The sequence below is a fragment of the Orcinus orca genome, chromosome 10 (genome assembly GCF_937001465.1).
Source record: "Orcinus orca chromosome 10, mOrcOrc1.1, whole genome shotgun sequence".
Taxonomy (NCBI): Eukaryota; Metazoa; Chordata; class Mammalia; order Artiodactyla; family Delphinidae; genus Orcinus; species Orcinus orca.
Genome location: NC_064568.1, coordinates 19,086,327 through 19,113,987, shown reverse-complemented (window position 1 = coordinate 19,113,987; position 27,661 = coordinate 19,086,327). Strand labels below are relative to the sequence as shown.

General features: G+C 42.1%; 1 protein-coding gene across 3 annotated transcripts in view; it reads right to left on the bottom strand.

Moving 5' to 3' along the window:
* Positions 1 to 18,355, bottom strand: part of FOXP1 (forkhead box P1) — a 502,464-nt gene extending 484,109 nt beyond the window's left edge. The window contains exon 1 of one of the 3 annotated variants that reach the window (XM_049715811.1): positions 18,243 to 18,355. The gene's annotated coding sequence lies outside the window, so the exon portion shown is untranslated. The remainder of the gene's footprint in view (positions 1 to 18,242) is intronic. The other 2 variants (XM_033424880.2, XM_049715807.1) reach the window with 2 other exon arrangements.
* Positions 18,356 to 27,661: the final 9,306 nt, after the last annotated feature.

Sequence of the window (27,661 nt, the reverse complement as noted above, 5' to 3'; positions counted from 1 at the left end):
ACCATAAGACTTTAAACCCTCTCTAATACTAGGCCCCCAAATATACTTACCTTACCTTCAGTGGAGGTGGATGGTACAGACGTGGAGGAAAAGCAGCAACTAGGAGGGAAAAACAATGTTTTCCCACTTGAGACTTTAATCAAGATTATGTCATATGCCCTTCCACCAAGACTGTCAAAAGGTTGTCCCAAAATTGTGAGTAGCAAAACTCTCATGTAACAAAGTAGCATGGAAATTCACCAAGCTTACTCAAGGCTTTGTTCTACCAGGAAACGGGCTCACAGATACAACTGATGTATAACCGTCTACCATCAAATGAAAGAAAGAAGAACAAAAGTGGTTAACCAACCTAAATGTCCAACACTTAATGTGCGGTCTGGAAGGAAGACAGTTAACCAAATTATGGCTTAAATGAGTGATTATTTGGGGAGCTGGGGACTGTGGTATTTAGAACTGTGTGGTAGCATTTTTGGTTGTCACAGTGACTGGTGGGCATCAGAACACTAAATACCCTGCTACAAGGAGTAGCAGACACCCAAAGAACTGTTACGTCTCAAACAGTGATGGCACACCCATGAACACAAACAGTAATCCCCACACAGGCAGGAAACGGGTTTTACTCATTCCAAAGACATAAAACAGGCCCTGCCCCCAGAAGACACCTCAAAAATACCGGCGCAGTGACTAGCCCATATATTAGACAGTCAATAAAGATAACTGTTATAAATACGGCAGCATGAAAACAGTTACCATGGAGAAACAAAGCAAAATACAAAGTTATAAGCACAAGATGATTGCAACTATACATTTAAATTCGGCATTCAGAAAAGACTAGAAGGAAATATACTAAAGTGCTCCTTTTTATTTTTTCACACCACTGAGAGAATTAGTGATATTCCCCTCTTCTGCTTAAGTAGGACATTATTTAGGATGAAAGAGTAAAAAGTTTCAATCATATTTAATTGGCCAAAAGATACCTAGAATCAAGAATACTGGAGCACAATGGTCCCTAAATAAATATAGTCCAGAGAAGAGCGTGACAGAGTTTCTGAAGAAAGATAAATTATGGCTGTCATCTGGGTATTTCTAGATGGATTTTTTTCACCCTCACCTCCAAATTCAGAGTACTCTAAATTAAAGTCAAAAGTTTACAGCCCCTGCCTACCGAAGTCTTCCTCATCAAATTTCCCATCTTTGATAAGCACATTGCTATCCAATGTCAGGCAAGCTCAAAGTATGAAGACATTATTTTTTCTTTTCCACCCCATGCCTCCCATCCCCAAACATTCCCCTTATCCTCCCAGCCTTTGATCCAACTTCTATACCGTCTGTCCCCACCCCCTTCTATTCCCAACATCAGCACCTAAGCTCAAGATCTTTCCTCTCTCCTGGAAGCTGCCACCACGTTTTCCTACACATCCTCCCTAAAGGGGAGTCAGTTTCCCATCATGCGTAAGCAACCCCCAGCAGTTTTATTAAGCTAGCTAAGATGACAAACCACGCTGTAAAATTCTCAGTGGAAGGAAGCAGCTATGATTTTTTAATGTAAGGATTAGCACAGAAGCTAAGTTTGATCTCAAACATTTCTACCAAAATTTACCTTAACGGCAATGAGGGGAAGCGGGAGGACGGTAAATGGCCACTCGTGAAAAAGGAGGGGGGTCTGGAAGCACCAATCAAAGGGGACCTAAGTATGCAGGAGTGTCACTGTAAGCATTCAAAGTCTTGCATAATATGCCAGCATAAATTTGGCCATTTAAAATATTAGAATGATGTCTTTTCCCACAAAAGTCTTCAAGAAAACCTGCCTCTTCATGGCGGTATGGCAGAGTAAGTTACTCTATGATTTAGCAAGATCCTGACTGCTATGGCGTAGGCCTAACGGCATGCACATCCTAGTTTGAGATCTACAGGTCTCCACGACAAAACAGGCGACTTCAAGAGAAACAGATTATCCGCTGGCATCTGATGCAAACATCACTAGGTTTGTTAACTCTTTGATTCTCCAGCTAGATGTGTCAGTATGGTGTACACAGAGTCAAAATGATGGAAAGAGGTTTTCTCACAATCAGATTATAACCCATGGGGGAATATTTATTGTGGTGCTGTATTTAGGGCAGACGAAATGAATTAATTTGAAACGCATTTTGTCTCATTTTTTATTAAATAAAATAGTGAAATCAATTAGTTCTCTTCTTTAGACAATAAATGGATGAAATAAATTAGTTTTTTTTTAACTTGAGCGACGTCTGAACCCCCTTTTAAGGGAAAGAATTTCTCAAAGATTGATGATTTTAGAAATATGGAACTTATATGTTCTATAGCATGTAGCTCTATAATACATGTTCTGTAACAGTGGTATCCAACAGAAATATAAAGTGAGCCACATATGTAATTTCTAATTTTCTAGTAAGCCACATTAAAAAAATAAGAAGAAACAGATAAAATTAATTTTAATGATACACTTTATGTAACCCAATATATGCAGAATCTTATCACTTCAGCATGCAATCGGTGTCTTTGAAATTTGGTGTATTTTGTACACGTAGCCCGTGTCAATTCAGGAGAGCCTCAGCTACACTTCATGTGTCCAGGAGCCACAGGTGGCGGGCGCTAAGGTATTGGAAAGTACAATCCCAGACGATCACATTGCCATGTCCCATGAAAAAGAAAATTTTTATCTGGTTCTGTTTTAGAAAACTATCAATATCGTCTAGGTTGGCTGTATTTATTTCTACGTGGAAGTTCTTTTACCAAATCTAGATGGGAGTTCTAAGGAATTCCTATATAAAGTACCTGTCTTTCCCCTCAAAAAAGTTAACTGCCTCCTTAAATTCTAGACAAAGCTAGCACTCATTAATCAGTTCTGTTCATCTGTTTTAAACTTAAGCTTCCTGTCCTTTGGTCTTATTGACAGTTTAACAAAAATAATTAAGTATATGACATTCCCTGGGCATCCTACAGCTTTAAGAATCCGTTTCATTAAGGAATTACTCAGTCTGAAGGAAAATTACTGACACATCCCATTCTCCCTCTTGCTCTTGGTAAATGACACCTATGATTTTCAAAGACAAATGGCTAAAGATGAGGGCCTTGATGTATCACCAGAGCCTTGAGCTAGTGCTGTGGGTACGGCTTCCTCCAGCTGGTTTCCACCACCTTTCTTCCTGCTGCAGTGGGTGCACTGTAAGGATGTGACACAGCGCCCTCCAGAGGACCCAAAAGAAACAGCATACGATGCTGCATTCCCCCCGCTCCCCCCCACCCCGCAACTAATAATTATGTAAAGTTTCTAGGAGACGGAAGTGCCCCAGTCCAGCCAGAACCTCAAATTCTGGGCACTTAATTATCTTCCCATTTCCAAAGAATTCTTGTGTTTCCAAGTATGTTTCTAATAGGCCCCCACAAAATGTAAAACTCGCATAAATCAAATGCAATTGAAGCATCAGAAAATAAAAAGTCTGAGAATTGTGTGTAGGCTGCCATGAGCTGGCTCGTTCTTCTCATTTCCTTAATAAAATACACTTTTAAAATAACTCTCCATTCCTATATTTATGGTAAAAAAATAAAAACATAACATTTTGATTCAAATAATTACCTCAACAAAAGCAACTCGGAAAGGTACAAGATCATACAACGAAAAAACACCAAAGAAACATTCCTAACACCCTAATGCTCTTTCTCTTGTCATGTTTATTCAGCCTTGCAGTGCATAATGCTGCTTTGAATATTAGTGCAACACCCAACGCCGGCACCCGTGACCCCTCCGGAACAGACACCAGCAATCAACATGGCTGAGATCCTGCCAGATTGCTCAAGCGACATCAGAGAAGTCATTTCTAATATCGAGGATTTGTATCCATACACAAAGTACTAACTGAAATAGATCTTCAGAATGAAATCTCCCCAAATGATTAAAGTAAAATGTGAAACCTCACAGTTTATACAAGACAAGAAACATTTGGCTGCAAATGGTTTTATAATTTTGCTAATTAAAAATTATCCCATTTTCACTTTGGATTCCTCATGGAACAGAAACAGGAATAACCTTACCATGCCAGAAACACAAGCAAATGATTAAAGTTCTGCTCTCAAAAAAATCTTTAAAAGTTGGCAAAACATTTCATTAGGCTACAAATCAAAATCCGTCTGTCCTTGACATCTCTTTAATGCCTTCCAGATTCCACATCTACTTTTTTTTTTAATCGCTCACTGAAACACTCAGAAATTAAAATAAGTTAAATACCACTCATCTTGGACCTCCAGAAAAGCCTCCTGATATCATACAACCTCCAGGCCCCTCCACATAAACCACGGTCCCCTAATAACACCAACTGATTTATGGAAAGTATTCAATAAATTTCACAATGAGAAAAAAAATACATAATATTCCCAGAAACACGTCTTCATCAATAAATCTGCTACATGTGAAGAATATAAATAAATACTAAAAGGGGGCCATCGTGAACTCTCTCTTCTGATGTTTGCCAAGTGGAAATGGGTACAACTATGATTAAAAATAAAATCACTTTCAAGCTTCCAAGGTGTTACCAACAAAATATGCTTCGAGAAAGAAGAATGCGAGTGGCAGGGGGGTTGAATGATGAACACGTATTTCTCTGTAGAACTAATGAAGGCAATGTTTACAACGCACACTTATTTATTGATGCTTCCCTTCCCCGAGCCCTCCATGTGCCATGGAGTCAGTGTGCATTAATGGCACTGAAAACCAGAGAACCTTCCAACTGCGAGTTGCAGCAGTCACTGTGTCAGTGGAAACAATGAATCACAGGCATTCAACCTGGGATGCGTTGTGGCAGCACCTTACATGTGTCACCAATGTGTCATGTGACATGGCTGTTGCCATGGTGAGGCTCCATGTTCAGGAAACGTGTTAAGTCTTGTAGAAGGCACCCAGCCATCCCCCAAGTTACCCATGCCCATGAGTGTATTCTGAAATCTTTCTACTGCCGATAACATTGTGATTGCCTTTCTCTCTGGGAGTCTTGTTGGAAGAAAGAGGGGAGAGAGTCATTTGGGAAAAGCTGAGAGGAAATGAAGTATTCCATCCTCAGTGTCTGTGTGTGTGGGCTCCAGCCCACTGAGAACAGCAGTATCTTTAAAAATAATTCATTTTGACAGTTTCGATGGAATAAAAGTGGACTCTCCCCACTGAAGGAAGGTGATTTTTATGTTACCTGTATAATTTCCATGCACTGAAACAATGGATAAAGCAACAGAGACCGAAAACTACACGATGTCTTAAGTAGGATAGAAAACTATACAGATTAAGAGTATACAGATAAACAATCCTGACGATGTTAACGAAAAAAATCCTTCTCTTGAGCTTTCTTACGAGTTTCCAACTTTATTCCTGAAAATAGGAATAAAGATCGTAAGAGACTCACAGTCAGAGGATTCAATAATTTACTGCAACTAGAGGACTGAGTGGAGTAGCTGGCACATAGTAGTCCCACAATAGGCTGCTCCTGCAGTCACTAGAACCATCGTTACTACCATTGCTTCTACACAGCTACCCGGCTCAGAGCAAAGCGAAGCCTAAACTGACTCTCAAGGGAAGATTTAGGATTCTTCAGCACTAGGTTCCTTTACCTGCCAGCTTCCCACATTTGGAACTTAAGAAGCGGGTTAAGAAAAGTCAAAGTGTTTCCCTTCCAAATGATAAAGATGGTTTTGTCGAAAAGACGCACTTTCAAGTGAATTCTACGCACAAATGTAGACACATACAAAAAATACGCTTCTGTGGCTATCGGTGCTGTGAGAAAACAACAGAGGGCTACAGGATACCTAAAACCAGATGAGGGAGGAACAGCTGAGGAAGCAAGGGAGTCTTAGCCAGGGGAGGACTCAAGAAGGACGTGCTATTTGAAGATCCCTGATGGATGGTCACGTAGAAGAAATGGGTTTCGAAGAATTTCAAAGCACCAAACCAAAAGATTAAGTGGGATGCCTGTGGGTGGTAGATTTCAGTCCAGTGGAAGAAAGAACTTCCTAGCCCTAAGGGCTGATCAGTGATGAAACGGGCTTCCTGACGAACAGAAGTTCACCATCCCAGAGTTACTCAAATAGGCTAGGTGTTCTTGTAGAACCAACAGGGCCCCAAAGATTTGGGCCCAAGATGCATGTGGACAGCAATAGGCTTTAATATTTCTGTGAACACTAAATGTCTAGGAGTCTCTGAATGTATATGATGTACCTCACGAACATGCATAGTTACACATAAAAATGCACATCCTGGGTCACTCCAGAGAGATAACGGCAAATTTGCTAGCACGATTTCAAACCACATTTTTTTATTTAGGGAATACTTTAAGGCTGATGGCTAGCTTTATCGTTCACCGAAAATAACTACATCCCAACTTTCTTTTTTAACACCCGATGTGTATCAACTCATCCAATCCCACAATCATTTATGAGTTAGATACTACTATTATTCACACTTCAAAGGTCAGGACACTGAGGCCCAGAGCAACGTAACTTACCCAAGTTTACACTGATAGTAAGTGGCAGAGCCAGGATTCAAACCTGAGTTTTCTCACCGATATCCTGTGTTTTTAATCACCACATTTAGCTGTTCATTATACATTCAAGGTCCTACATCTTGGTTCTGCATCCTGGAATATGTTTATTTTTCATTTAACAACAACAACAAAACGATAAACTAACCATGTGCAAGGCTTTCAACACAATTCTACCTTCGTTGTATTCTCTCTCTCTCACTTCCTCCCATTTTCTATTACAATGGACATTTATGTGAAAACGTATTTGCATCTCAAGGGTTCGTCGTCTTTTCTAGATGTTTATTCCCCAACTGCAACCACCATACTTTGGCATCCCATCATAAGGGCTGGCTTGCTGAAAAACCAGAAACTCATTCCTTCACATCCCAGTAAGTTTTATCATGATACTTGAGAAAGAAATAATCTTCTAGATTATTCTCCTAGACCTTTCTTGGAAAACATCCTTGATCATTTCTCTTCTCTGGTCCTATATTTTCTCCGCCTCGATGCTGTCTTATACCTCGGCCTCCAGGCTATGAAAATGCCCCACTGCCGAACCCACTCTTCCCCACGGCTCCCCTGGCCCTGACTCCCCCACCTGTTTACAAGGTAAGACGAGGCATCTTCTCTCCGGAACGCTCACACTCATTTTAATTTAAAAAAAAAATTTGAAATATAGCTGATGTGCAACATTCTGTTGTGTACAGCAAAGTGTACACAGGTGTACAGCAAAGTGATTGAATTATACGTATATATGTATAACATATGTATATGTATATGTGTATATATGTATATATTTTCTTTTTTAGATTCTTGTCCATTAAAGGTTATTACAAGATATTGCATATAGGTCCTTGTTGGTTATCTATTTTATAAACAGTGATGTGTATATTTTAATATCAAACACCTAATTTTTTCACATCTTTATCGGAGTATAAATGCTTTACAATGGTGTGCTAGTTTCTGCTGTACAACAAAGCGAATCAGCTATACGTATACATATATCCCCATATCCCCTCCCTCTTGAGCCTCCCTCCCACCCTCCCAATCCCACCCCTCTAGGTGGTCACAAAGCACTGAGCTGATCTCCCTGTGCTATGCGGCTGCTTCCCACTAGCTAGCTATTTTACATTTGGTAGTGTATATATGTTAATGCCACTCTCTTTGTCCCAGCTTACCCTTCCCCCTCCCTGTGTCCTCAAGTCTGTTCTCTACATCTGCGTCTTTATTCCTGCCCTGCCACTAGGTTCATCAGTACCATTTTTTTAGATTCCATATATATGCGTTAGCATACGGTATTTGTTTTTCTCTTTCTGACTTACTTCACTCTGTATGACAGACTCTAGGTCCATCCACCTCACTACAAATAACTCAATTTTGTTCCTTTTTATGGCTGAGTAATATTCCATTGTATATGTGCCACATCTCCTTTATCCAGTCATCTGCTGATGGACATTTAGGTTGCTTCCATGTCCTGGCTATTGTAAATAGAGCTGCAATGAACACTGTGGTACATGTCTCTTTTTGAATTATGATTTTCTCACGGTACAAGCCCAGTAGTGGGATTGCTGGGTCATATGGTAGTTCTCTTTTTATCAAACTCCTAATTTATCCCTCCCTCAACCCTTTTCCCCTTTGGTAACCATACGTTTGCTTTCTATGTCTGTGAGTCTACTTCTGTCTCATTTTTTATCATTCTGGTCTCCAGCCATTTCTTTAGGGAAAATCAAATGATACACATTATATGCCTCCTGGTCTCTATTCTTCCTTCAAGATAAAATAAGAGATATTTAGGGGGAAAAAAAAAACCCTGTTTTAATCATTCAACCAACTCTAAGAGTGTTGTTGTGCCCAAGAACCACTTGTAAATAATTCTTATATTTTTCCTTAAACCTCTCAATTTTATTAAATGTTGCATTTAAGTAGTAGTATCAGAGAAACTGCACTGACGTGCTAATAGTATTCTGCTACATATTTCATATATAATATATATATATTTAAGTAATACCTAACTCTTAAATTTTCAAAAATGTCCATTTGTGACTCGAGAAATTTAACCTTAATTCCACTGGTGAGATACCCAACATCTATGAGAAAACACCGGTGCTGAAGAGGATATAGATCTTATATGTCAATTTCTGAGTCCACTTTTTTTCTGGGACTTGTTTTCCCTTTCACTTCATCTTTTACCCTCCGCCTCACTTTTATTTCAGGTTCATATTTTTCTTGTCTTAAATAAAGGAAAGGGGAAAGAGACCCTCACTAAATTTCACTCTAAATCAATAAATAATCCAATCACACAGGACAAGACTATCTCAAGATGAAATGTGAACAAAAGCTGATGCTATTATTTCATCAGAAACTGGAGAGCAAATGATCAGGCCCAAGCATCGTCACAGAGCTAGAACAAAGGACTGAATCCTCACCACTGCTTTACGCTCCATCGTCTCTACAAACCACGGGCCCTGGAGCCAAATGGAACCCTACACTCATGAGCTACAAGTAGTTTTTACGTTCTTAAAGGGTTGGGAAAAAATAAAACTACTGCTGCTCTTTAGTGACCTGTGGAAATGACACGAAGTTCAAACATCTGGAAACGAATGTTATTGGAAACACAGCCACGCTCATTCACGTACGAATTGCCTACGGCTGCTGGCGCACTACAACAGAGGCGAGTAGTTGTAACAGACCAGGTAGACTGCAAACCTCAAAATATTTACTCTCTGGCTCAGGAAAAGTTTGTTGATCCCCGTCATCAACAGAGAAGTTAGATGACCCTTCTACCATCACACACATACAGAAGCATTTTTTAATTATAAAACTTTTCCAAAGAAACACAGTAGCAAGAAGAGTAAAAGGAATCTCCATGAACTCAGCACCAGGATCAGATAAAAAGCTCTTCCCTGTCTCAGGGCACTGCCTGGAAGCACAGACGCCCCTGGTCAGCACCAGCGCCCCTCGTGCTCCCCCATCCTGAGTTTCAGCTCCACTAATCCCTCCTGCAATTCTGATGACTATTAACCATCGTAAGAGGAAACTAGCCTGATACCTTTTTTAAAGCAGCAACATTATGAACAATTAAAAAGCTGCCACCACACATGCACAACAACTTTCTTGTATCTTAATATGCATATCCATAGTCTGATTATAACAGCCTGGAGAGATTGACAGGAAATGACTGAGTGTAATGGCTCCAAAGGAGACACTACATTGATCAGTAAATAATACATGTTTTTTGAAACTGTCTAACTGCATATTTATACATGTCAACTCTTATACACTTCGGTGACAGAATTCTTTTTCAGGCATCTATGTAAAAAACTCTAATACTGATTTTTTAAATGTTTTTAATAATTACCAAAAAAATGCTTCTAGGATATATGAGGTTTAAATTATATCCACCAAAGAGTGCCACCTGGAGCATTAACTGCTACATCTTTAACATTCCCAGTTATGTCAGGGTATTTGCAAACGTCTCAAAAAGGTTAAAATATAGTTTCACGTAACACATACCTAGTGCTTACTGGGCGCCAAGCACTGTATTAAGGACTTTTCACAGCCAACAAGGTAGATGCTACCATTGTCCCCATTTTGCAGAGGAGGAGACTGACATTTGGAGAGCAGCCTTGACTTGGCCAAGGTAACCCTAACAGTGAGGCCTGGGACTAGGACATGAGTTTATCTTCTCTAATTCAGAGCCCAAGCTCTAGGCCTGGACCTGGATGTGGGCCTGAAAATCTATACTTAACATGATTCAGGTAGCCTCTGGATCACACGCTGAAGAACACAGCCCAAGGACTTGGAGGTAGAAGAGAAGAAAGTCCAGTGGGCCCTCGGTTCAGGTCCCCTGTACTCCCTTCCAAACACTGCCCACTGGAGGACTAGAGAGAAAATCTATAACCGGTGTATCATAGCCCCTGGCATGTCACATGTGCTCAGTTATGACAGCTATTCAACCACTGTCATTTTTTATAGGTTAGTCAGGGAAGGCTTGTATGTCAGGTAAAGTCATTTTTATCTGTATTGTCCAGAAAATTACTTCAACTCTTGGCCGATTCGGTTAGCATCTCCTCGCCCTAAGACTCCGTATCAATTAAATTACACCAGCAACTGAGGGCTGCCCAAGGTGGTGTGGAGGACAGAGGAGTCTGTCAGGTTCTACCCAGTGACTGGTTTCTCAACACCAGGCTAGATAATGAGCTAGATCAGCCCCCCACTGCCCCCTCCCCAATGCACACACCTTTTTTATTATGAAAAGTGGTCAACTATATAAAGAAGTAGAGAAAATAGTGATCATGAACCCCATATGCCCACCGCCCATACTCTAGAAGATCAAGATTATGTTCCATTTTTTCTTTTCTGAAAGATGTAAAGGAAACATGTCATTTCACCTTTACACAATCCAATATGCAACATTAAAAAATATGGAGAAAAAAATCCCTTTAATAATAACTGAATACACATGTTGTAAGAAAAATTCCACAGAGCATACCTGAAACTAGCCTCCTGGCGCTCTAGCCTGCAAGTCTATCCTGGATGGACAGAAGTCCCTGCGGCCCATAGACGAGGGGCCTAAATGCGCTTGACAAAGTGGCAGACCTGACCTTGTCAATGCCTGGCTCTGGCCCTGGGCACAAAAGCCTGGGAGCGCAGGTTTTCCCTTCCTGCACACGTTCTCTGGATCAGCGGTCCTGCCAGTCCTATGTTGCCTGTTTATACTGTATCAAAGAAGAAAACTCCTCTCCTCGGATAACAGGAACTCCATGAGCCACCATTGCCAAAAGCATCTTTATTTTAGAAGAGGACCTGAAGGAAATACGCAACACTGAGCCCAACTGCATGAAACTGGGAGATTTTAGATTTAGAGGAAAAGGCCGGAGAGTAAGGAATATTTTTGAAAAATTTTTTGGAAGAAGTTATTCCCATTTTTTTTAAAATCACTGGTCCTATAAAAATCCTGTGTGTAGGGCTTCCCTGGTGGCACAGTAGTTGAGAGTCCGCCTGCTGATGCAGGGGACATGGGTTCGTGCCCCGGTCCGGGAAGATCCCACGTGCCGCGGAGCGGCTGGGCCCGTGAGCCATGGCCGCTGAGCCTGCGTGTCCAGAGCCTGTGCTCCGCAACCGGAGAGGCCACAGCAGTGAGAAGCCTGCGTACCGCAAAAAAAAAAAAAAATCCTGTGTGTAGCTTAAGCTGCCATTTTAAATGAGTTGGAGTCCATTTCTTCCACAAAGACAACTAGAAGCTACAAAATCTTCCTTGCCTAAATCAAAGGCCCTTGGAGAACCATGGAATCAAAGATGAGGACGTAGCATGCCCTCCTGGTTAAGACACAGGCTTTGAAACTGGCCTACCTTGAGGTAAAACCCACTTGTAGAACCTGCTGTGTGATCCTGAGTAGTAACTTAGACACTGAGCTTCTGTCTTCTCAACAATAAAACCAGAATAATAATATCCAGGGCACAGAGACGCTGTTAGAATGACATGAGATACCTAACATGATATCCAACCACTGCAGGAAAAATAAATGCCCGATGACTGGCTGCTATAATTACTCGGTACAAATATTACTAAAACCTCACAGAATACGAGGAGGGATGAAAAAGATTTCATCTCATGAGCCTCTTCCAATCACTTGGTTGGAGTCGCATGGAACAAACACTGTGTACAGAAAATCCAAGAGCCACCCCCAGAACAGACCATAATGGGGCTCACAGATTTTGGCATCCTTGACCAAAGCCAACCATATCCTACAAATATGGCCCAACAGGTTACCAATTCACACGTTCACAACCACTTTCCAGAAGTCTGGTTACCATGACCAACACAAACAATCAAACAATACGTTGAAATGAAATGACAATGCACATTAACTAAATGGTACTTCAATATGTTAACTGCTCATTTTTCTTTTAAGGAGGAATTAAAAGGATGGCAGTTCTCAACAGCGTAGGGCAGCAGCCTGCGTATAAACTGAATGGAAATTTCCTTCTCTTAGCCTCCAAGCATTATTTGAACCAAGTGAAGAGAAAACCGATTATTTTCAAAAACAACATGCCATGCAGCTGAAGTTCCTAGAATTTTACATCACGGAAGGTATCATTTGAAATATAATAGCTGAATGCCTTCCTCCCTGGTACCGCTTGCTTCAGTGTATTGATAAAAACCAAGATTAATATGCGAAAGGAAATTGCAAGAAACTTGCCCTGCACCGGTCAGCACCTGGTACATGCGTGTGCCCCTCCCTTTAAGAAAGAAACTGCACTCGGAGAGGGAAAGTCTCAGTTTACCTTTCACCCCACCACTTTCCTTGCTGTGTCTGAGCCTGAGTTAATGCACAGGTAACAAGAGGGTGAGGAGAGTCTCTTTCCTGTCTTTTCCAAAGTTACATAAATTGGAAAAAAAAAAAAACCCTACAAGACTATAATGTTTCATACACATAACCCCCAAACCAGCTAAAAGGTAGGAAATAAACTGCCTACCAAACCATACAAATACGGTATACACGTGATGTCAAAAATCCAATTATGTGGTTACACAACCACATAATCGCCAGAACTGTGCGTAAGATCTTCTCATTAATATAACACACATTTAACCACTGTGTGCCAGATATTGGGGTAAGTATAGGATATACAAAGACAAACTACAAAGACTAGTCAAAAGCTACTTGCCTGACGTGATTCTGACCACACTCATGTAAGTGGTGAATTGGTAAGCTTGCCTCCAAGAATTTAAGTGGAGAAATTCTGAGGCCACACCCACACTGAGCAGAGGAGAGAATGTGATCAATTAGTGATGTCTGCCAGGGGCACAGGGATGGGCAGGGGTGGGGGAATTATAAAATCGAAAGTCTGTCAAGAACGTTTGCCACTTTTGATTTAGGCAAAGGATTCGATGCTTTGTGCAGAGGTCAGGGGAACAAAAGCCTGCCCGCTACATTAAAAGTTCACAGTGAATTTGTATGTCCAGAAAAATGTGTGTATAATCCCATAAGGGGCTTAGACAGAAATGGAAAATATCTGCAATATAAATGCAGATTACCTTTATTACAAAATTGGATCATATTCTCATTCCTAGACTAATTTCCTATATCATAAAACCTATATTCAATTTTATAAATAGCATACACCAAGAATCATAAATTCAGTTAATGCAGAAATTTAACAGATTTTTTTTTTTAACTAAAAGTGAGAAAAGGCTGTTTTAGAGCAAGTATCTGAAAGGACAGAAAGAGTTCTTTCTCTGAAGATATGTTTTTTCATCTGACTCTACCTCCTCGGGGACATAACTAGAGAAGAAATAAATTTCACAGCTACTATATATGAAGTAACATGTTTAACATTATCCAATGAATTGATATCTACCTACACCATATAAATATATCTCACATAAACTGTCACCTCCAAGAGAATTCATTAAAACAATGTTACAGCTTCCGAATTAAATGCAATCTTCTAATTGGAATTTAATCTTACAATAGTAGTTGGCGGATTTTCTTTTTGAATTGACAAATGGAATAATTCATTAGTTTGTCTTACAGTTCTATGGGAAGAATTTAACAGTAAATGTGACATAGAGACTGGCTAGCCACTGCTGTGAGGTACTGGGTGGGGGCTGTGGGAGGGAAGGGGGCTTGGAGGTTCTTTCACCATCATCAGAACTCCTCCCACGGCTTACCGGTGGGGAAGGATGGACACTCTTCCTCTCACCATCCTGAATTAGGGCATTACTAACATATTCCATTACCTCCACGTAAATGTCATGTTAATTTCTGATCATCATCAAGCCAGACAATGGTTTCCCCCTTGGCCCCTAGCCAATTAGCTATGTGGAAAATAGTCAGCCAATTACATTACTTGTATTAGGTTAGGGACTGGAGAGAGAGAAGCAAAATAAACGCCTCAAAAATACTTCCCAGATAAAATGTAAGTTGACACTGTCTTCCCGTGCTGGAGTCCAAGTTATACAATCTGATAGGCAGCTGCCAGCACTCATAACTGCTTATTAAATCTAGGCTGTCTTTATGGCGTGAGTGAAGATCTGTATTTTTACCAATATTAGGTTCATTGTGTTATGAAAGAGACCAAAAAACTTAAGATCATTCGCCCCAGCTTATAAAACATATTATGTAGTTTATTAAATTGTTAAAATTACTTTTCAAAGTCAAAATTTCAGGGACTGGAAGTTTCAGCACAACAAAGTGGCTTGGCCCACTGACAGCTTCCCGCACAAGGCGGCTGAGAAGGGGAGCCCACCTGCAAGCCTTCCTGTTCCCAGACGCCTGCTACCTGCCCCACCTCCTCCCGGAAGCTGCACCACTGCCACACCCCACCCCAAAACCAATGACCAAAATCCACAGTCTTCAGTTTTATGAAGAAATCCAGGAACTTCCAGCCACCAAGTAGCCCACTATCAAGCCTTAAACGAGAAGGATTATTTTCTGTGTTTTTACCTCTTTCTAGTAGGTCAAAAGCTAGGCATTTGTTTATGAGAGAGACCCAAAGAGGAACTGTAGGCAAATAAGGAAAAACAACCGGTGACGAAACAATGCTGCATGAGTCTTATACTCTTATCCCAGATCCACCAGCAAGCGACGGTTTACTGGGAGGAACAAGGCAATGCCGAGGCACAGGCTGACAAACAAGCCAACGTATCTGCCGTCTACAGTCAACTTTTCTAGAGAAAACTCTATGCAAACCCAGACTGTTATTGTCACATTTATTAATAACACTGTGGCTAACTGCCTATTAAATATGCACAGACTTAGCCGGTCTTCACTCCTGGAGTCTCGTGATGTGCATCAGATAGGTACCAACATCAACTAAAGCTTCACGCCGGGGGAAACAGGAGCCAACTCTGATTCCCTGCTGGCGAGGGCATTAAAGAATCACATCACAGAGACGTCTCAAGTGCTCAGCCCTTCTTTCTCTGTATCCTGCCCCTAAGCTAATTTATTATGCAAGCATGGTTATCACCAACATAAATTGAGTACATTACCTGAACCTGAAATTCTGCCATGATGATCTACTTGCGTAAACCTTTTATCATATGGCTTTGTTTCTTTGCACCGGAGTGAGGAGATCTGTTGTTCTAGCTGTCTACTGCTGGGACTGGGACCTTGTTCTATCACGAGGTCACTTACCATGAAACATTTCACTCAGAATTGGACTTGATTTCGTGCCTAAAGACTCCAAGGTATCAGCTGGAACAATTAACTGATGCTTCTTTTGCTTACTCGATAAACTGTAAAGTTCTAAAAGCCGTAGGACTATGCATACGTTTTTGACAACAACAGAAGGATGAACTAGCTATCAGACAGACATATAGTGCTTCGCAGGCCAGGTTAGTGCATCACAGAGGAAGAGAATCAGTCCTTTAATCGAACCTCGAAGGTGTGCTCTGAGGATAAACAATCATAAAGAATCAGAACACATACTCCAGTTCATCAGATTTCAGGGATCTCCACTTCCTACTAAAAATACAGTGAAGGCAAATTGATTACAATCGGATAAATACAAAGCGTTTCCTTGTTTAGAAAAAACTGGTAATCGACTGGGCCTAACTGTATTTTATCAATTCAAGAGATATCATTTTCATTACAGTTCTTCAGATTGATCTTTCACACAGCAGGCCTTACCCAAATGAAATTAATGAATAAAATGAGCCTAGTCTTCAATAAATCCATTCATGTGGTTTTGTTCAATTTCATACATCAATTTATGACAGTGACACTGAGTCAGACTCTCTCAGTACTGAAGACAGAGATGACAGGTAACCTCAAACCTGAGTTTGTTGCTATTTCAATACCTTCAGCAGAATTCCAACCACTTCTTTGAATTCTCATGTTTACACGAGACAGACTCAGGCTTTGTTCTCAACTCTACCCGGATCCCCAAAGATATAACTTTTTATAATGTCTGCTATCTGCTCACTGGTCTACAGACCACTCACAGAAGTCTATCATAGCTGGTTAGCAATAGAAAACCTCAGAAGAACTTCACAGGAGAAAGAAGCACAGGACTTGCCCAGGACCACCCCATAAGATGATCAAAGCACCCTAACAGATCTAAAGTTCCATGAGTCCATTAACTATTAATTTTCATGGTGTACACCCTTGCCTTATGTGTTACAGGTTTCTACTTGCTTTATTTCTTGCCATGAAAGAATACGGTAAGGAAGATATAAGGCTCTGTTTTTCCTCTATCTCCAGCTCCAGCAGAATGAAATGCAAAGGACAAGCAGTCAGAGACCAAACTAGCCTAAGTGGAAGTGAATTTTAAAGCCCACGGGCTCTTTGAGCCTGATATTCGGGCTGGCTGCTTCAGCAGGGCTCTTTTCATCTATGAAATGGGAAGGATTTGTCAAAATGACCTCTAACTGTAAAATCTTTAAAAAGCTGGCCCAAACAGCGAAATGCAAAACAACATCTTAAAGAGACACATACCAGCAAAGAAGGTTTACAAAATTGCGGGGCTTGGATGTCACAACCTCTGTAATTGAGATAAGCTAGAGAGAATCACTGAGGATAAAATAACCTGGGATACAGCTCTGACCTAGCCCAGGGACATGGACATCTCCATCAGACTCTCTGGGCTGCAGATTCTCCATCTGTAAAGTGAGGGGATTTAAACAGCCAACTTCTAGGGCCTTGTTAGCACTGACAAACACGACACTCTAACCTACCTGCTTTATTTTAAACATAGGAAATCAAAACAGACCAACTTGCCCCATGTCAGCTAGCTATCAGGTCTCCCAATTTCTAATACAGTGTTCTTTCTACTTCACTACACTTCCCTCCATTAAATAGAATCTGTTTCAAATACAACTCCACTAAGACAAACAAGATGAGTTTATGCCAATGGTTCTTATCATTAAATGCCATTCACTATAAAACTGAAACCAAATGGTTCCCTATAAAGCTGACCTCGTTTTATGACAAAGCTACCATTGAATGATGTCAGAGTTTTTACCCAAAACACCTGGCCTCAACCAATTCTTGTCTCTGATAAAGGCGAGTCACAATTGTTCATTCATTACTACAGGGGAGCCCGTGAGTTCTGAAGAACATGACAGACGCCATCAAATCTACAGAAAAAGAGCATCACGTCCCTTCTAACTTCCCCCTAAAAATTACGATGAATAACCTGATGAGGAGAACTATGCTAGAAAAAAGTGCTCACAAGTCTTTCTGAAAATCTGAGAGTCCACAGTTCCCAACCTTTTAACTTTTTCAAGAGCCCCAGTCATGTGGAAGGCTTGCGATGGGACTTCCTCAATGAACAAATCAGACTTAAATCTCCCACCACCACCCACAACTCAAGATGAGGTTATTATTGTCTTATTTCAAGGTGGTTCATTTTATCACCAAGTTTTAATGGGACCAGAAAAGCAATTACTCTTTCAACTGCGCACGTAGCTCGTAATCTAGGTAGGCCGCCCTTCGGTGTATGCGTAAAAGAATCACACAAACAAAAAAAGTTCTCCCGTGCCCTATTATGTCTCTTATAAATCCTAAGATCATTGCCCAAGTTATCCAAAAAGGTTATACCACTAAACAATGACAGGGTGACTCTTCTTTCGAAACGAGAGTCTCTCATCTTCAGTGTAATTGTTCTGATGAATTTGGGACCTTTTTTCAGTTTCCTGCACCGTGCAGGACCCCTTCAGCCAACATTTAGTCTGATGAACTTTCAGACGAATAATCGTAAATGTTCACTCACCCTTTTGGCCAGCAGGCATCACATCCGTCCGTTCATGGTTGACAGCAAATCAGACAAGGGAGTGAAGCCCTCACCATTGCCCAAATGTTTCGTTCGGAAACTGGAATTGTCAGCAAAAGCTCCTGGGACACTGCAATACAAAATTTTTTTTTTTTTTTTACACACAGCTAAGATGTAACTTCTAAAACCACCACTTCCTTAAACTTGAAAACAGCACGACAGACATAGAATCTAGAGGTAGGGGAAAACACCTTTCAAACGAGGGTATGTCAATATATCAAGTGTGATGTTGTAAAATATGAACCGGAAATAATGTTTTGAAAGATACAGTTACCAATTACTTGAACACATACCCTGAAAGGTTGTTGTTTATTGCAGACTTTGTGCCAAATATTTTATGTAGCTTGGCATTACAAAAATATTTTTTGTCCAATTATCAAGTGCCCAGGTAACAATAAGCTGCTTTAGCTCAAATCTGACATGGATAAATGTATTGATTCCTATTAAGTAACTCTCTTTTCCAGAAGATAAAAACATATGAAAACAAAATTATTTCAAACATAACAGTGAACATCCAAACTGGGAAGAGAGGTAACCATAGTCATTTTCCTCCAAAATAATTCTACAAATGTTTATGAATTACATAAGAAGGAAGACTCGGAGATATTTCCATCAAGAGAAAACATACTACGTAACGTGTAGACATCCAAGTGGAGAAGCCTGAATCCTGGACCCAGTATTGTCATCAGTCACTTCTGTGGCTCCAGGAAAGCCATTTAATGCCTCAGGACCCCAGTTCTTTAATCTGCAAGGTCAGGTCATTAACTGATGCTCTCCACGTCCCTTCTTCCTCTCAGCATCTTTGTCTTTTTGGTTAAAGCACACTTATTCCAAATAACCTAAACTATTAGCTTCCGGATTAAAAAGAAGGTTTTTAACACAAATCACTCCTATGCTGATCTGCCATCAACACCAGAGCTGAGCTATGGGCAGAGGGTCGTGCACCTGAGCAGAAGAATTCTCACCCTGGCACTAGTGCCAAGCCTTAGTGCACCTGCACCCTCGGCAGCTGACAACATTCACTGGGTGCCCAGGGAAGGCTTCCATTCCTCTCCCAAGAGTACGGCTCCAACTCCTATGGAAAAGTGCCCACATGTACTATAGATGAGTGTTTCTCAAACTTTAGTACGTGGAAGAATAACTTGAAGAGCTTTTTAAAATACAGATTCCTGGGCCCCATCCCCACAGACACTGATTCATTGGTCTGAAACTGGGCCTGAGATTCTGTATCTCTACCAAAATACCAAGGACGGTGGATACTGCCAATCACAGTTTGTGTCCAAATGATAAAGCCCCATCGTGCAAACTTCAAGTAGCCTTAACACGCAAGAAGCATTTCCAAGGCTCACGGAAGCTCTGCAAAGCTACTAAGTCGACATCACGTAGCAAAAAGAAAGGGGCTGAGGGCTTCCCTGGTGGCGCAGCGGTTGAGAGTCCGCCTAATGATGCAGGGGACACGGGTTCGTGCCCCGGTCCGGGAAGATCCCACATGCCGCGGAGCGGCTGGGCCCGTGAGCCGTGGCCGCTGGGCCTGCGCGTCCGGAGCCTGTGCTCCGCAACGGGAGAGGCCACAACAGTAAGAGGCCCGCGTATCGCAAAAAAAAAAAAAAAAAAAAAAAACCTGTGTGTGCCTACCTCGCACTAGACACTCTTCTGACTGCAGCTTGCCTGAGTGAGTTTTGGTTGCGAGGCCTTGCAGAGGATACTTAACCTTTCCGACCTGAGCTTCCTTGTTCATACGGGGAAAGCTAAGGCGTCCCACAACGACCAGGCAGACAATGCAAGTGAACGAGGCAGGCCAGGTATAAGGTACAGGGAGTGAGGAGGGAGGCGGCAGACTGGAGGTCCCGGGCTTTCTCAGCTAAGACGGCAGCCAGTGGCTCCACAAGCCCATTATTGCCACGTGGCAACATGAACCCAGGGCTACAGGAGCTTTCAATTCCACGAACAAAGGCAGAAATCCAGGTGACTATTTTGTGAAATTTCCTCATTTTTCAAAGACAGCAGCTAACGTTTTAATAGTACACATTAAAAAAAGACAAGAAAAAGAACCCTTGCAACCCGTGTAACAAATTATGGCTAGAGTTACGCCACGGCTCAGGTCTGCAATTCTACAGGGATTCGGAAGCACAGAGAAGCTGCACAAGTGGACACAGGAAAACACAGTAGGTATCTGGGCAGTTAAGGGCTTTTGAGAGCGATTATCTGGGGCAAGTTTTGGAAGGAACTGGAAGATGGGGTGGAAAAGGGATCCCATCAGTTCAGGACATCACGGTCAAAGGCTTACAGGCGGATGAAACAGGCAAGACACACCAAAGAACAGCAGTGAGGAGGGAGGAATCACGCTTCCGTTCAGCATGGGAGCAGCGTCTGGCTTCTAGCTAAGGTGTAAGTTGGTCAATCAACGCTTAAGAGTATCATTAGTGCTGTCCAGTTTGACTTCCTAAAACATTACAGTCCCCAGGCATATCCAAAAATAAGGGATAAACTATCACCGTGGTGTGTGGAATTTTTCTGGTTTTGCTTGTGTGTTCTGTTAAGAATCCAACTGACCCAATACGGAATTCCATCTCCACCGAGCTCTATAACTCTAACCAAAATACTATGTGAATGATATATACTGTAGTTTTTATATGAACTTATAGTATATATACTATAAATACCCTCTATATACACACACATATAATACATACATACACATATACATAAAATACAAGCTCTGTAACTGTAACCAAAATACTATATAAACTACAGATACTATAGTTTTTAGCATGCATTTATAGTACATATACTATAAAATACATACTATATATATACACACTACAATACATGCACATATACTATAAAATATAAGCTGTATAACTCTAACCAAAATACCACAAACTATATACCATACTATAGCTTTTTAGGTGTTCACAGTACATATACTATAAAATACATAGTATATACATATATAAAATACACGCATATATACTATAAAATCAAGTTCTATAACTCTAACCAAAACTCTGACCTCTAGAAATGAAAAACAAAGCAACTGAAATTTAAAAGGAGAAAAAAAAAAAAAAACCCACCAGAAGAGAAGATAGTATCCAAATAAATGATCCAGTACACTGCCCAGAGGCAAAAACTATCTACCTAGAATTGTATGCCCAGAAAAATTACCTTTCAAAAATGAGGGTGAAATAAAGATCTTTTCAGACAAACAAAAGTTTATCACCTCTCTACAAGGACATTCAGAAAGATGCATTTCAGGCCCAAAGAAAAGGATTTTAGGAAGAAGGCTGCTTGATCTAAGAAGGGAGGGGGAGCGAAAATAATGGAGAACTTTGGAGTAAATGAAAAGTGAATGCTTTAAAATGACATGCAGGTCTCAAAATTTAAAAAATAAATAAATAAATAAGTCTGGCAACACCATCACTTGCTTCCCACCTAGGCTTACTCGTTCTCACTGGCTGTCAATCACCAAGGTCCTGGACCGCAAACTTGATATGGAACGAGGGCACCAGCTTGAAATGCAGATTCCTGCCCAGCGATTATCAATCTGCATTTCTACCAGATACTCCAGGGAACTCTGATGAAGTTGCGCCCTTGCCTCTACTCTGAAGAGTGCTGCGCCACTGCAGGGCCAGGAATGCAGTGAGCTCCAGGGGCTCAGCCTGGGGAGGTCCCGACTGACACTCCAGCTGGCCTTTGTTCTTTTCCACTTCACTTACAGCCCCAGAGAGCACCTTGGCCCAGTGGGTCGGCAGCAACCCTGCCTCAACCCTGCTAGTCAGGAGCTGCAATAAATTAAAAGCCCATTAAAATATTTTAGAGAAAAGCCTAGAAGTGCTGAACCATTAATTGTGCCACATTCAGTCTGTTTTCCCGGAGATTTGAAAAGCCAGATTACCATCTTGGGGGTCATTAGAAAGAATGAAGCTTTCTCCTTTTTCAATTTACATATTTAAAAATGCAGAGATCCTTCCAGTGGCTACTACAACAGGCTTTCCAAGTCCGGCGGCGGCCACTCCCCCCTCTGACCAAAGAGAAAGAAGTCTGGGGTGCCGTGGGGTCTTGCCTTGTGTTTTCAAGTAAGGAATCAAAACTCAGGGCCTGTGGTTGCAAAACAGCTCCAGGAAAACAGGTAGAGGCAGCCACAAAACAACAGTGCTGTTCTCTTGTTTTGTTCTCCCCTCTTTATTTTTCCCTGCAGCAATCCTTGCTCAGCACAAGTCTGCAGGGAGCTGGAAAGAGCAGCTGTGGTTCCCTGAGGCCAAGACCTAGCAATCAAGTTGTTTACCAAACACTGCCAGGCACCGGGAAAACAACAACAGCACAGGCAGCATTTGCATCTGTTTTTCAAAAACAACCTCCAAAGTCTGGGCCCTGCCGGGTACTTCCTGGCATGGCTCAGAGGGGCACTTGGAAATTAAAGGCATGAACTGCCTGGGGTATGAGCCCCCATGGCCTACGTGTCATCCATTATTCCATTTCTTTTGAAGAGTGCCTATCCGAAAAATAAAAAGGATGGGGAGCATGCAGAGTTTCCAAGCAGGGGATTCAAACAGACAACATGCTCGTCCCTGGCATTTCCAAGCAAGGTAATAGTGGCCATTTTAGCAAACTGGCATACTTTGCTGGCCACCCAAAACCTCAAGACATCCAGCTGTGGTTCTCAATCTTGAAGGAGCACCAGAACACCTGGGAGGGCTAAGAAAACACAGATTCCTGGGCCCCTCCCCTGGAGTGTCTCATTCAGTAGGTACAGGGCGGGGCCTGAAAATCTCCAGCAAGTTCCCACGTGATGCTGGTGCTACTGGTCCAGGCACCACGCTTTGGGAAGTAAAGCTAGATGCTTCCTTACCATCCTGAACACCTGGGGCCTCTTGTCCCACATTAACCTTTCCCATGCATCTGGCAGTGTCATACCCAAAGGAGGTCACAGAACAAAATGGACCGGATGGTTTTCCTTTTGTTCCTCCAGATCCTCCATCTGCCATGCTGCCCCAACCCTCCACCTTGCTCTGTGTGTCTTGGAAGGCCCCCCTGCGTGGATGCATCAACAGGTACCCTTGTCTTCTGGCTTCCAGCTGGTACAACCAATGGAGGTCTCATCTCAGGAGGACAGAGAAGATGGGGCATTTATCACCGGGGCACCGGAGGCTGACTATGAAGGATCACAGCTCCCGCCGGGCAGTCCTCTCCCTACAGGTACTGTATCCAGGCTACACCACGTGCCCCCACTTTGTCCTCTCAGACCCAGGAAAGGGACAAGCCACCTATTTGCTACCGGGACCCTGACACAAAACTCAAATTCAGTGGCTTCTCCACTAGATTTCCCTTGGCTTGAGAATGTTATATGTGGAATTTTTTAGACCCACACAACACAAATAAGTATATGTGTACATACACACTCATATGCACAGACAGACATGTACATATGAGTATATATATATATGCATATAAATCTTTATAGATTTCTTCATGCAGCTCCATCAGAGAGGTCAGGAGACCTGGGAGGACACGGCCAAGGCCATCTCAGGGGGTCTGCACCTGTGTTCCTTCAGGTCCCTGAGCCACAGGAAGAGCGGGCCCACTCTGTCTAATCCGTTACACAACCTGATAGGAAGGGGAGCATTTGGGAGAGCTTCAATCCTTCTCTAATTTACTAACTTAGTTTCTCCTTTGTTGCAAATAGCACCAAAATAGAAAGAGAACAGAAGTGGGTGGAGCAGGCTCCATCACCAACTCCTGTGAATAACTTTCTGACAATGTTGAACCCAGTTCAAAAAGCACTTCGGCTGCGGAAAATGGTGTGTGTTGTCAGCTCACAAATAAAATGCCAATCTGCCTCAATTAATAAGGCTCGGAGAAGAAGAACAAATAATACTTCTGTTTTTAAAATAATCGTAACCTCAAATGTACCCTAGATAGGCATCTATCTCAGCAGCGAAGTTCGAAAGTTCTAGTCAAAATGGTCACCCAGATTTAACCAAATGGGTCACCACAGCCACATCTGTGGCTTCAATGAGCCCACTGGAGTTCCTTTCAATTAAGTTCCCTAGAACTAATCACTATTACTTTTACTTAACTTTCACTAATAAGATTTCTTTCAACTCACCAGAGGACTTACTGATATCTCTGTTCAAAAACAGGTTTTTAAGTAAACCCATTAGATTAATTAGAACACATGGGGAATATGGTGTCTGTGTAATTACTTTTCTAGTTCACTGAGGCTTAACCAGAAACCTGTTTTGTTTGTTTATTCCTCTTCTTCACTAAAAATCCCCTAAACATTCCATTTAAAACTTGAAGGTTGGCCCTCCTGCTGCATCTGTCTGCCTCTCCCCATCTCCCCAGTAAGAACCCAGCTTCTGTCTGAACCCTGCCAAAGACAGTGAGTGACTTAACTGTCACCCCCTCTTCAACGAGTAGATGTACCCTCATCCTGTTGCCTCCCAGCCGTTCTAGAATCCCATTTCATCCTTCATCTTGGTCCCAGGGCTCACTTCTTCCCACCGCCCTCCGAGACCAACATCATGAACAATCTGGAGACCTTCCTCTTTCCTTAAAGATGTCCCTTTCACCTTTCCCAGAAGCCATTCACTCAATATCCCTTGACCTCAGGCAAACAAAGAAGGAAGAGTTGGCCTTTCTTTAATTCCCTTTCTTAGAGCCAAGTTCTGGCTCTGCTAACAGTCTACCTTGCCTGCCATCTACCCCCAAGGAGAACACCACTGTCCCTCCCCACTGTGATTCCCTGATCCTTGAAAACCCTTCTTCTGATGACCGTGTGTGAGGCGACCACTGCTCCCAACCCAGCCACATGGCTTTTGCCTCTAAATGTCAAGGATGCTCTTCTACATCTTTCTCAGATGTTTTAGTATCTGGTTCACAATTTCGGTCTACATCCCTTCACTGTGGCGACTTCTGTCGACCTCAACAGCCATGAAGACGGTCCTTCCAACAGCCTGGCCAAGGCTTACATCAGACCTGGCACAGATAAGGTACCACTCAAAAAAAAAAATCATTCACTGAGTGAATACACACCTTGTTATCTTAACTTTCTTACCCTAAAGGCTTCCAGTCTATTTGAGAAGCAGTATAGGGCAGTAGTTGAGAGCACAGGCTATGGAACAGACTTCCCATGTCCCATCCTGGCTATGCTACTTACTAGCTATAACCTTGGGCAAACTCCTCCATACCCCAAAATTGGGATAATATTTGCCCATAAGAGTAAGGGCTCATTAAGTGCTAATTAACCAGAACCACTTGCTCTACACCTGAGGGCATGGCCAAAACTTCGATCTCACCATCCCTTAGAACTGCTCCACCTCCAATAAAGACTTTGAATTCTGAAATTCACTAACAACCTCCCACAGAGCCACCTAGGACTGGGCCCTCTTCTCCTGAATTTGCTCCTGGACTGCAGACAAGGCACCATCCCTCAAGTCCTTAACTCTTTGCCACACGCACAATTTGTCATCCCCCTTCTAACCTTCCTCTCTTTTACAGCACTGAAGGCTCACTCCATGTACCCTGAAAACCCCTGTATCACTCAGGATGCCCCTGTCTTTTCTACCAACTTCCTGCTCGAGCCCCTTGGTTCCTTTACCAGGGTGGTCTGGGTGAGGCCAGGCTTGGGTGTAATTCACGGTTTATAGCCTGGATGTCTACACTACAGTGCCCAGGACACAGAAGGTCATTACATGTGATACTAATCTGGGTTCTTTCAGGAAGCCAGGAAGATTCCCCATAAGCCTACTTGGCACTCTACCTATGACAAGTTGCTATTTGAGAATCACGGGAACTCCAGGCTCAATTTCACAAATACCTTCCACTCGTGGTTCAGTTCAGTGGCACAAAATACAAACCTTCCATCCTCGTTGGCAAACTGGGCTGAGCTAAGAGAGCAGGGCTTATAAAGGTGAGCCGCCTACTGGCAGGGCGAGTGGTGTCTCTGTCCTTGAGGCCCAGGGGAGCCTCAGTTGCTCCCGGGAGGAACAGTCAAGTGAGCAGAGAGCTGGCTGCCACCTGGGCTCTTTATAAAGGCTTTTGTGGGTAAACATGTTTACTTTCTTTTCATTGGCTGGGCTTATCGTAATCAAGTATTTTGTTTTGAGTCTTGTTCTATAAACATGTTTACTTGGAGGGGAAAGCTTTGTGATAGCTGGTACATTTGTTTTTCTAACTTTTAAATTGAGAACATATTTTCCACAGCCCGTGGTGAACAACTCAGGGTGGTAAACAAATGATATCATTTCATCTTCACTCTAGAGAGTGGATCCCCATGTATCTGCTCAAAAGCTGGAAGTGGGTTGTGGGTAACCAAGGCTCTCTATTAGATGAGAACAAGAATCACATTCACAGTGATGATGCTACTAACAAGAAATTTATCACTGTCATCTTTGACAATGGCGGGTCGTGCAGAAGAAGGGAGAGTAGCAAACCCAAGCCTCAGTTTCCCCAGCGGTAACATTCTGTGGGAAGTGACACGCCACAGTGAAATCGGAGGTTGTCGTATGAATAGATGGGATCCGTATTCTCTGGGAGAAGTTACGATTACATAATCAGCATATAGAGCTGATATGGGGGAGGAATAAAACAACTTTTTTAAAAATGAAGCAACCAACTAGGTCACAATATTAACTGCAATTCTTTGAGATGCCTTGTCAAATGATGATTTCTGCCGGCTTTATAATTAAGAAGGAGGTAGTGGCTTCAACTGTAAAAAGGAAGAGCCCTCCATTATTGGAAAGGGAAGAAAAAAATTAAAAAAGAATAAAAGGGGAAAAAAATGAAAATAACTTTTGAAAAAAACTGCTGTTTACAGGAATCACTCTGTGGGATGAAGCACCAGGTCCCACCACAGCTGGGCCAAAGCTCTCTTCTAGAGAATTCTATGGGTCCCAATATTCCAACTAGGAACAAAAGCCTTCTTACTACAGGCCTTTGAGGTGAAATACAAATGACTTAAAGGAATAAAACCAGAGAGGCCAAACTCTTTGTTCAAGCAAATAATACCAGCCCCGCCCCTGCCCCCCACCCTCAAGTCATCTTCCAAGCTCATGCCCAACTTAAAGAAGTCAAAACACAACAACAAGGAAGTTAAAATTCTTAGAGCATAATAAGATAAACATCCTCATTTACTAAGCGTTATTCTTTCATCACGTATGTTACGGTAGGGAGGCAAAGTAACCCTGTATGCCACCTATCCAGCACCCAAGATGGATGATGTACAGAACATACAGATACCAGAGAACAAACACACTGAACAGACTTCTTTTCCAAGGCTACAGCGTGATTCAGGGATACGATGAATCAGGAGGACGGGCCGAGGGCGCCTTGAGGTAGCCACCATCCCTGACATTGAG